Below are 16,867 nucleotides of genomic sequence, written 5' to 3' on the forward strand. Positions count from 1 at the left end.
AAAGGTGTGGGTGTTAAAAACGGTATTCAAAATAATAGTGACAGAAGTCCATGATATAAAAGTGTGAGAAAGCCTGGGTTTAGCACAATTAAACAGATTTCATTTCTGCAGGGAGTCTATGTGCCTTAATATGCTAAAGCTAGTTTGATCTCCAACCGGAGGAAATAATTGGGAGCTTTTCACTGTTGATGAAATTGATATTTCTATCATGAGACTGTATCTATTTGGGGACTGTATATTAAAATTCGTAGTGTTAGGATATTTTGAATACAAGTGTCATCCTGGCCATGTACTGTTGAACAATTGTCCCCAACCTTTTTGGCACCAGGGACCGGTTTTGTGGAAGACAGTTTTTCCACAGACTGGGGGTGGGGGGTGGGATGATGGTTCAGGAAGTAATGTGAGCGATGGGGAGCGATGGGGAGCAGCAGATGAAGCTTCACTGGCTCGTTCGCCACTCACCTCCTGCTGTATGGCCTGGTTCCTAACAGGCCATGGACCGGTACTGGTCTGCGGCCTGGGGGTTGGGGACCCTTGCTGTTGAGGACAGGACTGTGTTGCTTTCCTGTGCACAGATACCCTAAATCAGGGGTGTTCAGTATTAACTGCAAAGTTTCCAGCTTGATGTAAACACTTCATAACGCTGGACTGACTGGTTATGCAAATGGATTAATTAGCTCCGTTTCATTGGAATCTAGACAACTGACATTCTTCCACAACTTCAAGTCTTCACTTGTTCTGATGGCAGTGACTTCTAGAACCAACTTCACATTTACATATTCATTAGTAATTTTAAAATTCCCTTTGATTGAGCAGTTATTATTTAAATCTAATTCTAGCATCTTATATTTCAGTTCAGTTTTCTAATATTTTGAAATATTATGATTTCTCAAGGACGTAAACAGCTTTCCAGTCACTCCTCTGTGGGGTTTTGGATGGAGAGAATGGAGATCAGTTATCGATGTTATTTATATTTTCTGCTTGCCTGCATCATTGGGTGGTGTCTTCACATTTTCTCTATGCTTGCTATGTTGGGAACACACTTACCATCATGGTCACCTACCAAACACTGACCTTTCGATTCCAAGCTTTTCACCAGTGCAGTGTGTGTCATTGGTACTCTGTAAACTCCTCTGTTCTCTAACATCTTATTTATCAGTTACTGGACACCTCCAGCCTCAGATGGGCATCTAGCACATGGCAACATTTCAGGTAATGCTTGTTGGACAAATAATTGGATGGTTGTGTTGGTGAAAGTTCTGCTTACCAGAGCTAGACGTTTTTTGTTGGGTGTTTCTAAAAATGCGGTTCAACTGAGTATAGCTGGAAATGAGTTTTCTGCTTTAGTATTTCTCAAACTTGGGTTATATACATATGCATTTAAAGAAAAATAAGAGTTCTCATGGACTCACAGTGTTTATTTAAACAGCTTATAGTATGATAAAAGTATATACAATTTCTAATCTAGGTATAAATACTTTATGCTTATAAATTCAATAAAACAAGAACACATAAATTTATACATAAATATAAGATTTAAAACCAATAAAATTCAAATTAACATAACTTAATATGGAAAATTAGCTTTTCTGTTAAGAAACTGCCATTCCAGATGTAAGTATGATATACCTATGGTACAGTCTTGATTTAAGTGTGACCACCATAACTGCTGTATATGCCTCAAGTCTCTCACTGCTTTTCTGTATTCAGAGTTCTCCAGCCTCTTAGCCCCTTAGTCCATACAACATTGTCAGATCACTTTGATTTCACTTGGTAGAAACACTTAGACATTAAGTATACCTCTGCAGTTGAACCATTATACCACAAGAATGGAATTATTACCCCATTTGATTGTAAAGACAAGCAAAATGTATGCTCAAAAACCCAGAAGCCATATACAGTCATGAGGTGGTTTGAGATGACAAAAACTAAATGGCCCTAGCTATGTATGAAGGTGGTTGCTAACTGGCAAATAAAATACTATTTTGAGTAACTTCAATACAATAATTTAACTGTACAATGCCAATAGTGCTTTGGACAAAATGAATAGAAAGAAGTCTTGAACTCTTCAGTAATCATAGTATCAGTGATAATATTCATATTTTTTAAACTTTTATATATTCTTAGGTAAAATCAATAATTATGTTAATGTCTTTAGAAACCAGAATCTTAGCACAAAGAAAAAAGTTGATACAGATTAAAAAATTAAACAAAAACTTTATAAGTTTAAATTAAACATATCACTGTGTACTTTTTTATTATTTTTATTGAAGTATAGTTGATTTAAAATAGTTTATCAGTTTTGGGTATACAGCATAGTGATTCAGTATTTTTATAGAGTATACTTTATTAAAACTTATTTCAAAATAATGGCTATAGTTTCTTGTGCTGTACAATAAACATATCCTTGTTGTTCATCTGTTCTATACTTAGTAGTTTGCTTCTCTTAATCCCATACCCCTGTCTTGCCCCTACCCCCTTCACTCTCACCACTGGTAACCACTAGTTTGTTCTCTATATCTGAGAGTCTGTTTCTGTCTTGCAATATACATTTGTTTGTTTTTAAATAGTGTTGCTATGAACATTGGGGTACATGTATCTTTTCAATTATGTTTCATTTTCTGTGGATGTATACTCAGGAGTGGAATTGCAGGATCATATGGTAGTTCTATTTTCAGCTTTTTGAACAACCTCCATCCTGTTTTCCGTAGTGGCTACACCAGCATGCATTCCCACCAACAGGGTCCAAGGGTTCTCTTTTCTCCACATCTTCGACTACATTTGTCATTTGTAGACTTTTTAATGATAGCCATTCTGACAGGTGTGATGTGATAGCTCATTGTTATTTTGATTTGTATTTCTCAAATAATTAGTGATGTTGAGCATCTTTTCATGTGTCTGTTAGCCACCTGTATGCCTTGATTAGAAAAATGTCTCTTCAGGTCTTCTGCCCATGTTTTGTTTAGGTTTTTTTTTTCATATTGAGTTGTATGAGTTATTTACATATTTTGGATATTAACCACTTGTTGGCCATATTGTTTGCAAATATTTTCTCCCATTCAGTAGGTTGTCTTTTCATTTTCTCGATAGTTTCCTTTTCTGTGCAAAAGCTTTCAAGTTTAATTAGGTCCCATTTGTTTATTTTTGCTTTTATTTCTTTTGCCTTAAAAGAAGGCCAAAAAATATTGCTATGATTTATGTCAAAGAATCTTCTGCCTATGTTCTCGTCTAGGAATTTTATGGTATCTGGTTTTACATTTGGGTCTTTAATCCATTTTGGTTTTTTTTTTTTTAATATGGTGTGAGGAAATGTCCTAATCTCAGAGTCTTTTCTCCATTGTATATTCTTATCTCCTTCATTGTAGATTAATTGACTATAGGTGCATGGGTTTATTTCTGGGTTCTCTATTCTGTTCCATTGATCAATGTATCTGTTTTTGTGCCAACATCATGCTGTTTTGATTACTGTAACTTTGTAGTATAGTCCAAAGTCAGAGAGAGTGATACCTCCAGCTTTGTTCTTTTTTCTCAAGATTGCTTTGGCAATTCAGGGTCTTTTGTGGCTCCATATAAATTTTAGGATTATTTGTTCCAGTTCTGTGAAAAATGTCATGGGTGTTTTGATAGGGATTGCGTTAAATCTATAGATTGCTTTGGGTAGTATGGCTATCTTAACAATAGTAATTGTTCCAATCCAAGAGCACAGGATGTCTTTCCATCTCTGTATCATTTAGAGTTTCCTTCATTATTAATGTTTTATAGTTTTTATAGTGTATGTTTTTCAGCTCCTTGGTTAAGTTTATTCCAAGGTTTTTTTTTTTTTTTGATGTGATTTTAAATGGGATTTTTTCTTTCTCTTTATGATAGTTCAACTTTAGTGTACAGAAGGGCAACATATTTCTATATATTAATCTTGTATCCTGCAACTTTGCTGAATTCACTTATTAATTTTAATAGTTTTTTGGTGATGATTTAGGGTTTTCTATATATAGTATTGTGTCATCTGCAGATAGTGACAGTTTTACTTACCTTCCAATTTGGATGCCTTTTATTTACTTATTTTTCTCTTCTGATTGCTGTGGCTAGGACTTCCAATACTATGTTAAATAGAAGTGGTGAGAATGGGCATCCTTATATTGTTCCTGAATTTAGAGGAAAGGCTTTTAGCTTTTCACCACTGAGTATGATGTTAGCTGTGTGTTTGTCATAAATGGTCTTTATTATGTTGAGATATATTCCCTCTATACAAACTTTAATGAGAGTTTTAATGCTTTTTTTTTTTTTTGGCGGTATGCAGGCCTCTCACTGTTGTGGCCTCTCCCGTCACGGAGCACAGGCTCCAGACGCGCAGGCTCAGTGGCCATGGCTCATGAGCCCAGCCGCTCCATGGCATGTGGGATCTTCCCGGACCGGGGCATGAAGCTGTGTCCCCTGCATTGGCAGGTGGACTCTCAACCACTGCGCCACCAGGGAAGCCCTAATGAGAGTTTTTATCATGAATGGATGGTGAATTTTGTCAAATGCCTTTTCTGTGTCTGTTGAGATGATCATGTGATTTTTATCCTTCCTTTTTTTTTTTTATCCTGTTAATGTAGTTTACCACATTGATTGCTTTGTGAATATTGCGCCATCCTTGCATCCCTGGAATAAATCCCATTCATCATGGTATATGATCCTTTTTATATATTGTTAGATTCAGTTTGCTAATATTTTGTTGAGTATTTTTGCATCTGTATTCATATCAGCATGTAATTTTCTTTTTTATAGTGTCTGTCTGGTTTTGGTGTCAGGGTAATGGTGGCCTCATAGAACGAATTTGGGAGTGCTCCATCCTCTTCAATTTTTGGAATAGTTTGAGAAGGATATGTATTAGCTCTTCTTTATATGTTTGGTACCCTAATTGTGATTCTAGATTTCCCATTAAAAGGAACCAGTGCTCCTTGGAGAAAATGCTGATTCTGGGAATGGGCAGGAAATATATAAATGATCCTGATGACCCGCTTCTTGTTCCAGAAAGTGAGAACAGTAGCAGAATCATGACAAAAAGAATCAGAATGAAAGGATTCCCACCAGCCACACTGAGACAATTGAGCATCAAACAAGTAATAACTGCAATTTATCACAACACGGCATATTGCCAGAATCCATCAGATCACAATAATACTTCAGAACAGAAATGAACAAAATGAAAAATGAAAAGTATGTTCACCACTTTTTTCAGACAAAATGATTATAAAACTTGTAAATATAGGGTACAAAACAAGCGTTTATCCCACTTTATCTATATGAATTGTGCTTCTGGGTAAAAAAAGAAAAGTTGTTCAGGAAAGCTCTTTATAGAAATTTTGGCAGCAAAGGAAAGAACCATAGAGCTAGAATATCAGAATTTTGCTATCTCTAATGACACAAAAATCAAGGTGATAGTCATCAATGCTGCCAAAACCACTGGGTGAAGAACTGATAGAGAACTTGATAAGGCTGTGCTGAGGGCTCAGCCGTCACAACACCAAAGAGAAACAACTAGAACCCCAGGCATCTGATGTGGTACATTCCATCCACAGACAACTCTGGTCCCCAAACCAGTCTCAATCTTATTAAGCCTCTGCATCAGTGCTGTTCAATAGAAATATAATGAGAGCCAGATGGGAATTTTATATTTTCTAGTAAACACATGAAAAAGGTAAGGAGAAATAAGTGAGAATTAATTTTAACAGTATATATTATTTAACTCAGTGTATCCAAAATATCACAATTTCATAATGTTATCAATGTAAAAAATATTGATGAGAGTTTAAAACATTTTTTTCCTACTCTGTCTTTGAAATGCTGTGTATATTTTACACTTGCAAGGATATCTTACTTTCGTTGCTAAATTTTCATTGGAAAAACTTAATCTGTATTTAGATTTTCCAAAATTTACAGTTAAAAAGTAGATTCACATACCAAAGCTGTTCCAATCATACTTGAAATTTTTCCAGTAACAATAGAGTATCAGTTTTTAAATTTACATTAATTTCAATAAATTAAAGATGCTCACAGGAACCACATTTGAAATGCTCAGTAGCTGCTGGGCAGCACAGATGTAGATCTTTGTACCAGACTCCAGGGACACACAAAGGACAAGGGACCGAGAAAGAGATAGAAGACAGCACAAGTATGCAATCACCAAAATCCAGATTGGGGAAAGCTCTGCAGGACGAGGAATCTGGTCAATTGCAAGTTACAAAAATAAAAGGCGAGAAAACCTCAGATTAAGGAGATTTAAGAGACTTGTCAGCCAAACATAATGTTTAGAATGGGTTTGGATCCTGATTTAAACAAGCCAACCAAATATATACATATGCCTGTATAAAGGTGCGCACACACGAGCACACACACACACACACACACTTAAAATCAGGTAATTTGAATAGTATATTTATTTGTAATATACTTTTAATAGAATGAGTTATTGCTAATTATTGTTATTACTGATCATGCTATTGTGGTTATATTTTAAAAGAGAGGGCCTATTTGTCAGAGACACAGACTATTTACAAATGAAATGGTAGAAGGTCTGAGATTTCCTTCAAAATAATCCTATGGAGAGTAAAACGATTGTGTGGGACTTTTAGGTGAAACGTGTTGGCCGCGTGTTCATAATTATTGAAACTAGGTGATGGGGGCATGGGGGTCTAATATAAAACTGACAGCATATTAAGTAATATTAAGAATGCTGACAGTTTAGTCAATATAATAATGGTGTGCTATGACATTTTTAAAAGATTCTTATTTGTGATTAATGTGAAATCATATGAAGTCTTAGATTTGGCTTAAAATATTCCAGAAGAGATAGCGGGATTGTGGGCGGAGGATGGAGGGAGACACTCAGACATCCATGAGCCTGTGCAGGAGGCACTAATCGCTGTCTCCCACGGGCATCACTCGGCCGTTGCCGGCCTGCCCAACAAGACTGGGGGCAGCGTTCCAACATCCAAAGGAGAGAATCGGCACCACGGTGGGCAGATTACTTCAGATGCACACGCTGTGGCCAACCCAGAGACTGCGTGAGATCCAGTCCTTGGCATCTCTCACTAGGAGTCAAGGCTCAGTGCTCTGTTTTCTGGTTTTGTTTTGTTTTCTGAGAATCTAAACTGTCTTTCTCAGACTCTAGCCTCTGTGTGTCCTTCACCAAGCTGGGCAGAGGAATCCTGAGGCTGGACTAAGAAAAAGGTTTGAAAAATTTCCTCTCCTGACTTTAATCCTCCAGCTAAAGGCCACACCTGGATTTGTTTTTTGTTATTATGTGTGGAGATCATTAAATCCCAGCAGATTAATGCTGATTATGGCCTGGGTTGTTCCAGAAATCTTGACCTCATCTAGGACTTTACCTGCCATCAATTTGAATTACTTCCACTTGTGTCAGCACTATTTTAAGGAGATCAGTGAAGGTTTATGAAGAAAAAAAGGCTTGTCATCTACTCCCAGATTGACTCAATTAATTAAGATGCTGGAGCCACTTCTATGATACTTTTTATATATCCTCACCTTTTATGGGCCGGCAGCTGACGTTGATTAGAAAAAAAAGATGTGCCTTTTCTACTGAGCACAATAGATGTTTTTCAACAAACATATTCATAATTCGACTTTCTTAGTTGGCAGAATCGGATATCAGGAGCATATTTCTTATACAAACGTGAGCATTTCCCAGCATGTGACAGGAGTAGAAATTTTAGGCTAGAGGAAGTCGTTATATAAATGCAGGTATCAGTTTATATATAAATCTGTAAGAGGCCTGTCTTGTCTGCCTTCCTGTAGGTGTGGGGCTGTCCCTCTGGATGAGATGATTGGGGAAGCTGAAGGGGAAGCCGGCCTGGCTCCTGAAAGCTGTATATTTGCATTTCTTAATCTCACTTTTTTGCATCCTGAAATTCCCCTTCCATCTAGTGCTCTCTGGAAGGCAGTAAAATTGAAAGGGCACTGAATCAATTTAAGTCATCTTGCTGTGGCTCTACCATTCATATGAAGTAGCAGGGCACTTAATCACAGTAACTCTGAGATTGCGTCCTGCGGCTGTCTGCAACTGGGTTTCAAAGCAATTTGTTAGCCACATAGATATCCACCCACTCTGATAATGCTTTGTCCCACTTCTCTCATCAAGACTTGTTCTGAGTCTTTGCAAGTTAAAGAGCTAATCCATGAAGCTAATTCAATACAGGACACTGAAAGTCGGCTGTAGGCTTCTGTGTTTTTTAATAAATGTCTCATTAATATTACTATGTTACCCCAGTGGGGAGTAATTTAGACATTGTCGTAGGCCACTGAGGGAGAGAATTGAGAGCAGAGGAGTCTTTCTAAAGTCCACTCAGATGTACCATTTTGGATACAATCCACACCTTACTCTGAATTCAGAAGGCCCTGTGGCTAAAAGTGCACAGAAGACTCTGTTAGAAGGAGCTTATGTTTAAAACACGGTCTCCTTTTCTGCTTTTGGCAGTTTGTAGCTGGGCAAGCTGCTTGAGGATGAGCAAGGCTTGGACTGAGCCAGTTGATGGAGCCTCTGTATTCCATTCCCCTTCCTACCATGATCGCTCAGCTGTAGTGGCTCTGTCCATGCAGGGCCGTGGGGACAGGTGGATGGAGAGTGTGGCAAGGGTGAATCTTGCAAGAAATCTTGCAGGACTGGAGAGCAGAAACCAGTAGCATCTGGCTCCTGGGAGTCCACCTTGCACTGTTCCCTCGTGGGAACCAGTGAGCCAGCCCCCTTCAGTGTTCGGTCCAATTTGAGCTGGGTTTCTCCTAGTTGCAGCACACAGGGTCTTCCCTGACATGCTACCCAAGCAGCCAGTCAAGCCCTATCTTCAACTATGTGGCATAAAGAGAGTGAAAAAACTGGGGACCTTGAGAAAGGATAGCACTTTCTCTTCTCATCATTTTTGCAGCCTCTGCAGATACCAGGCATCTTCGTACCCACAAACCCAACTTCATAACATTTTCCTGTATTATCCTGAGTTTGCCTTATTTGTTTAGAACCTAGGATCCTTTCCAATGAGGAGAATGGATGACATGGTGTCCATCCCTGTGTCACAATTTCTAGTACCATCTGTACATCACACACATGAAATAAAATAGGGATTTACAATGCTTGGTGCTCTGAAGAGATGGAAAGGGTCTGCTGTTGAGGCGGGAAATATAAAGAGTTAATTCATCGGCACACTCGCTGTAAGACAATAGCCAGCCTGTTTGGATACGATGCCAGGGCACCTCTGTTTACTATGGACCTTGGTCTCCTCGGCCAGATTAGAAGACTTACCTCTCTCTGGCCCCCTGTTTAGGCTGGACAGATGTTTTCCACACCGTGCCTCGTGCATGCTCCCCAGTCTGTAAAAGTCCCTGAGCGAAGGAAGAAGCCCCCACAGATCAAAGTCTTAAATAACAATATTATTTTATGTAGGGGAGGAGATGAGTTCCTTCATTTAAAAAAAACCACACTCTCACACAGTAGGTCCTGGGGCATGCCGGAGGAGAAGGACGCCAGAAACAGGAGGGTCTTGGAGATGGTGCTGATAATGGCACCTGACACTATGCTAATGTTGCTTCCCGCGCCTTCATGGCTGCGATGAGGTTCTACTTGGTGCCACACGTAAAATACAAGCATATCTCACTCATGTGATGCTGTTTTGCTACTGTTTCCAAAATTAGGAAGTTAGCCTGGGAATAAATTTGAAGGCATTATGAATGCTTTTGCATAACTTCTTCCTGGAATTGCCATCCTTTCGAGGTTGTGTATTCAGAAACAATGAGAACATTTTTAGGATGCCTGTGGCACCCAGACAGCCGAGTTCCCCGGTATAATTATAATAACCGAGAGATGAGAGCTGGCTCCCACATCCAGCCACGAATGCAAAGCAGCACAACCACACAGGGTCAAGGTCCCAAAGAAGTGAATTTGGAAATTGAGATCATAAAAGTCAACAACAGCTGGTGTTCCTGCACAGGCTTCCTTTTGGATGGAGTGAACCTTCCCATAGTTATCTTCCTGTAGCACTTTTCTCTATGACCTGGCTGGTCAGTTAAGCCCCATGGCACCTGAGCAAGGGCCTTGACTGTTGCTGGAACCACACTGGCTCCCCTGCTGTCCCCTGGTTGTTCATAGTTGTTGGCATTGGAAGGGTCTCGCAGACTTCCTAAGACGCTCTCACCCTCATAATTTTATCTGATCCTCGTAAAAGTCAATGAGGTAAGAGCACATTTATTATCATTCCAGTTGTATGGATGAGGGACACTGCAATTCTGAAAAGTTAAGGCATCACTGACACACCTGTCAAGCTTTGCTGGCTCAAAAACCTGAAGCCAGAACCCGAAATCAGGATTTTTAAGATCAAAATCCCCATGGCGTTCCGACTCTGGGTTGACAGGCAGTGGAGTGTGGAAGGTGGATGGGAGCTGCTGCCTGAGCACGTTGAGGCTGGGACCTGTTTGTGTTCGTGGTGGGTGTGGTTATCTCTACTCCTGTTGGGTTGGTGATGCAGTCAACCATGCATTCATTCCTTCTTGCTGGCCTAGGAATCAGGTCACAAACAATGGGTTTCACCTTAAGAAGTCACTCATCTCGAGCCCACCTGCCGCATAAAACGCCTCTCCCTTCTGACCTCTTCATTCACTTTACTTTCTCTTACCCCAGTTTTTTTGCTCAACATCCCACCAAATTCCACCAGTTTCTGCATACCCTCCCGCATTCTAGTCATGAGTATTCTGACTTTGACTCCTGCCTGTGTGGTTGTCAACCCCCTCGATCCGTTTGCAGCTCACCTGCAGGCAGGCAGACCCTACACTTTAATCCTCCTGCCACACACAGATGGGATGGCAGTGTTGTCAGCATACAGCAGCATGGAATGGGGGCAAATCTTGTGTTAACAAATAGGAAATAGCACTAATTTGGTTTTCTGTCAAGTTTAAGAGGCTTAAATCAGTCTTATCCCATAAACAAACATGCATTGAGCCACAAAAGGCACAAAAGCCCATGCTTATACAAGAATATGTTTTTTCTCTATTTATTTAAAAATGTTTCAAAGGGAACTAAACAGAAAACACAGTGTGCATACGGTTGCTCATGGTAATAGAAAAAGAACACTATTACAAATTTACAGTCATTGGAGTGTCTTCTCACCCCTTTTAATTACTTCTGAAATTCTACAGCAGAATTAATTTCTAAATCTTTGACATTATTACAATGAAGCGCACATAAAAGCATTATATAATAAGGGAGTATTCATAATGTGAGTTTCTTCCAAGCAGTCAATTTGCCAACAAAGTTGAGTTGTTTATGTGGCAGAAACAGGAGGGAAAGAGAATGAGCAAAACAGAACACTTGTGGATGGGAAGGTAGGATACAGCAGCTTTTGTCTCAGCAACTGCAAATATGTTGGTCTGGAAATTTGGAGAGCACCTTAATCCAGAAACCTTGGCCAGCAAAAGAACCTCTTATTCACTAACCCTAAAATCCAGTAGCACAGACGGCAATTCATCTGGCATCAGCGCACAGAGAGCTAAAGCATGCAGTCTCATAGCTTCTCACCTGAAATGGAAAATGTGCCTCAGTAAGAGCAAATTTTAATTATGTTTGTCTCTAATGAAGCTAAAATGCAGGGAAATTGCCATTCCATGCACAAACGTTGCTTCTTTCTCTGGGTTTCCATTAGCTTTCACAACAGTTGTGAGAGACCAGGTGTCTCTCTAAATGGCTGCCTGCAAGACAGTGGGGCTTTCTCTCTCCCCATTCCTGGTAACCCCAGTGCCTGGCACTGTAACTGAGTATTCTGTGAACAGGCACACAGAAACAAATCAATGAATAGCAGACTCTTCGTGTGGAAAGTCCATCTTCTCCACAGAGGTGTGTATTGAACAGCTGAGCCGGTGCAAACGGTGGCGCAGGGGCCAGGGGTAAGATGGGTGGAAAGAGCTGCAGAGGAGGTGGGATCGGTTTGTGCACTGTGTGAAAAGGAGCCACGAAGCAGGCGCCAGGAGTGGAAATGACCCATAGGCGTGCCCTAGTGGGGCCACAGGGACCCCAGAGGTGCCCGCATAGGCTATCTGGGACTTGGCGAGGAGATGTGATCTTGCCCTGTGGGCAGATGTTGGAGTGTGGCTTGTGGAGGCTGGCCCAAGGAGGCTCAGTCCCCGCTGGGGAGTAGAGAAACACAGTAAGAGTTTACCATCTGGTGGAATTTGGCGCCTGTCACCTGTCAGAACTCACGTCAGGTTGTAGCTACACGCAGATGTGGTTTCGGCAGGTTGGGGGCTGGCCTGAGCCTTTGCATTTCTCACATGCTCCCGGGTGAGGCTGGTGCTGCTGGTGCAGCTCTCGTGGAGGAGCCAGGCTCTGAGACATGGTGGGGACCCAGCACAGTCTGCAGCCTCACTGGGCCTGTGGCCGGGCAGGCAGAGCAGGCAGGTAAAACAGGTGAACCCTGTTCATCAGCCTGCCCCGAATGGGTGCAGCCAGGTTTCAGCAGTCACTGATTCATGTGTCATCTTCATGGAGGTGGTGGATACTGAATGCTGGAGCTAAGTGCACAGGAGGGTTTTCTCCCTAGAAAGTCCCCAACCAGACAGAACAGGGACACTGAGCTGAGGTCTCTGGTCAGTTGGCCACAGCCAGCATCCCTGAGCAGGCTCGGCCTCTTTCTTACTGAGCTTTCATCTTTTATCCCTTCAAGTGGTTCAGCGCCATTGAAGAGAGAGTTATTCATTTTTCTTTTCTTTCTTTTTTCTTTTTTACATTTTATTTTTGTTATTGGAGTATAGTCGCTTTACAATATTGTGTTAGTTTATACTGTACAGCAAAGCGAATCAGCTATATGTATACATATATCCCCTCTTTTTTGGATTTCCTTCTCACTTAGGTCACCACAGAGTACTGAGTAGAGTTCCCTGTGCTATACAATAGATTCTCATTAGTTGTCTATTTTATACATAGTATCAATAGTGTATAATATGTCAATCCCAATCTCTCAACTCATCCCACCACCACCCCTTTTTCCCTTGGTATCCGTATGTTTGTTCTCTACATCTGTATCTCTATTTCTGCTTTGTAAATAAGATGGTCTATACCAATTTTTCCAGATTCCACATACATGCATTAATATACAATATTTGTTTTTCTCTTTCTTTTAAAAATATTTTTTTTTGGTGGGAGTTATTTGCACAGCCTCCTCAGTTTGGAAATTCTGGGAATGATCTTATTTTTTTCAGATTCCACACATCTTCTCAATTTAATACATCTGTTACAATACAATCTAATTGCTCTAATCATGGCAGCAATGACAAATAATAACAGTAAGGAAACTTGGTGAAATACAGCATATCAGAGGTTACCAACTGCTTTTACTCAAACTTTCTCTTTTAATCTTCATATCACTCTAGGAGGATTTAGCATTTGTTCCATTCCACATTCCAGGACAAAGTCCAAGCCAAACATGGCATTTTCTGAGAATCTTGCATTTCTCATCCCATGGACCAAATAAGTAGGCTGACATTTTAAAATATGTTTAGCCCCAAACTGGCTTAGTTGCACAATAAATGAAAATGCTCTGTGCAGGGTTCTGACAACTTGGAAACTTCTTAGCTACAGGCACAGGGAGGCAAGGCTGGAAGGAAGCGATGCATCCACAGCCCATCATCATCCCTCCAGATGGTGGTTTGGAAATTACTTTGGTGTGTCTGATGAGGCTGACTGACCACACAGAGGGAGGGGGGTCCTCTGTCCGCTGGGGCTTGGTGAAGCTGCCCCAGTGGGGACTTGGGTCTGGATCTGAACTAGTCGACAGAGCTCTCTGGGCTGCCCTTCAACATATCCTACAGATGTGCCTTCATGAGCTGCAGCCCCTGCTCTGTGTTCACATGATCCTGGTGTCAGTCTGGGCACAAGTGGTCTCTTCTTGCTGCTTCCCCTTCTCTTGGTGCCCTGTATTTGCCCGGAATGTCATTATGCTTTAGTAAGATAAGCCTTGGGCCCTCCTGGCTCCATGGGAGAGTTGCCTTAATCACCTCTGACTGCCAGCTGCCAACTGCTCTTCTGACCTGGTGAAGACAAAGACAGGTTACTTGAGTTCTTTGTGGACCATTCTTTGCAAGGACCAGGTAGTATGGCCAGGATAGGGATCAACTTCTTACCATGTCTACCCCTGTGATACCCAATGGTCACACATGACTGTAAATTTAAACTAAAAAAAAATAGAAATCAAAGTAGGTAAAATTCTGTTGCTCTGCTGCATTAGTGGTATTCCACATTAATTGCGTTAGTACTTGAAATTCTTTTTTGATTCATTAAACATACCTTTAATCTGTGAAGCTGATTGCAGTTCGCTGTGAGCCTAGCTGCTTTTACCTGGTTGGAATTCTGGTTACCTCTTCTAGTTGGGGGATGGAAAAATAAAGCAATACAGTTTTCTTACCCCTTTACTCGAAAAGTACAAAAAGCAGCAGGCAAGATATTGGTTGTTTTCTTTTGTTTGTTTGTTTTTTGTTTTTGCGGTATGCGGGCCTCTCACTGTCGTGGCCTCTCCCGTTGCGCAGCATAGGCTCCGGACGCACAGGCTCAGCGGCCATGGCTCACGGCCCCAGCCGCTCCACGGCATGTGGGATCCTCCCGGACTGGGGCACAAACTCGTGTCCCCTACATCAGCAGGCGGACGCTCAACCACTGTGCCACCAGGGAAGCCCGGTTGTTTTCTTTTTAAAGATCAAAATCCCTGTAAAAGGAATATGCACAATAAAATGTTTAAATCCCATTTTGATTAGTTTGTCAGGCAACTAAATAGAAAAATTATTGTGGTGAGTTAGGTTTAAAATAGAGCAACCTCTCATGCAGTTACACAGATCAGATTAGAAGGCTGTTAACTTTATAATTTTAGTCTAGTTAGAGATTGTAAATGAAGTTTACAGTGTGTGAGTTGACTAAAGCCCCATGTCTAAACCCCAAGTAGGGATGGAAAAAAAAAAGTACAGCACTAGTGCTGTATGGCCACAGGTGGCCAGTGGCTCCTGTGCGGGATAGCACAGATAGTTGCACTGGGTTGGAAGTGTGAGGCAGCCCAACAGAAGTCAGACAGAGTTCATGAAACTTGACAAGACATACAGAACGTGACTATTTGGAGGTAGTATCCAGGAAATCTGCAGGATCAATGAAGCATCAAGGTGGAGGTCCACATGTCATGGGTGCTCAGAATCAGGGAATCAGAAGGACAGGAGGGCCCCCTGAGCAGTGGTTCCTACAGCTTCCTCTCCCTGTGGCTCCGGCCCAGGTCTCCCCTACAGCCCGGGATGGCTGTCCTCTGCCCAGAGGCCTTCTCGGTTTCACCAGGTCCTCAGTAATGTTTGGCCAGAGTTCTTTCCTGCTGTTGTCAGACGGCAGAGCCATGGTCTCATAGGTTGGATGGCTCACAGGAAACCCAAGTTTCCAAGGAAGATTAAAGAAAAAAAAAGAAAAATATGAGTGAGTAATGAAGGAGAGCCAGCCCTACTAGGTCTACAGGAAATAAAATCCTTTGGTACTGGTAGAAGAGTAAATACTTTAATTATTGGAAAAGATTAGCTATCCCAGAAGCAAATACTAATAATAGAGAGAAACTTAGTGGTAACAGAGAAGGTAATTAATTCAATAAATGATGTTGAAAAATGTGTAGACTTAGTTGGGAGAAAATCAGTGAAGATCCTTAATTCATACCATATATAAAAATAAATTGAAGAAGAATTTAATGGAATATGTAGAAGGCTAAAACACTAAAAATAACAATTTTTTAAAATTAAGGGGACTTCCCTGGTTGCACAGTGGTTAGGAATCCACCTGCCAATGCAGGGGACACGGGTTCGAGCCCTGGTCCAGGAGGATCCCACATGCCGCGGAGCAACTAAGGCCATGCGCCACAACTACTGAGCCTGCACTCTAGAGCCTGCAACCACAACTACTGAGCCCGCGTGCCACAGCTACTGAAGCCCGTGCGTCTAGAGCCCGTGCTGTGCAACAAGAGAAGCCACTGCAATGAGAAGCCCGCACACTGCAACGAAGAGTAGCCCCCGCTCGCCGCAACTAGAGAAAGCCTGTGCGCAGCAAGGAAGACCCAACACAGCCAAAAATAAATAAATAAATTTATTTTTTTTTAATTGAGGAACATTTAATTATGTCAAAAAGAAAAAGGGACTTTCTAAAAAGACAATCAATGGCAGACAGTTATAAGCAGGATACAAATAGGTTCAGAGACTATTCAGGATCCGCAACAGTATCACAAAAGTGCTGACCTTCTCCTGTGGTCATTGCTTTCACGAGTTCTGGTCCTGGCTTGTCCTACAGCCTTTGCAGCCCAGCCCCACAGCACTACTGGCTGACAAGACAGAGTCCACGTGCCATCCTGGGCTCCCACACAGTTGGATAAAGCAAAAAGCTTCAGAGAGCCTAACAGCATTCATTGTTAAATAACTAAAGGTATATAAGAAACTAGGGAACTGTGTGCCGCAAGGATTACAGGTAGATCGTTTCCAACAGGAAAATGACCAAAGGGTTACTCACAGAACAAGAAAAGTAGAGACTGAAAAGCAAAGGGAAAATTCCTCAACCTCTCTAGTAACGAGAAGAAATTCATATTCTTAAAACTGAGCTATCACTTTTTGCCTGACAAATTTACAACCTTTTTTCTTTTCTTTCTTTCTTTTAATAAAACCCTCATTTCTGCTAGAATTTCTGGTAGATAATCTCATTCACTCCTGGTCAGAGTCTGTATTGGTACAGAATTCCCAGAAAGAGTATCTCAGTTTATAACATTGAAACTTAACATTATCTGTGCCCCTTGAACTGGTAACTCAATTCCTAGGAATATATCTTCATATAGAA

The sequence above is a fragment of the Phocoena sinus genome, chromosome 2 (assembly GCF_008692025.1).
Source record: "Phocoena sinus isolate mPhoSin1 chromosome 2, mPhoSin1.pri, whole genome shotgun sequence".
Lineage (NCBI taxonomy): Eukaryota > Metazoa > Chordata > Mammalia > Artiodactyla > Phocoenidae > Phocoena > Phocoena sinus.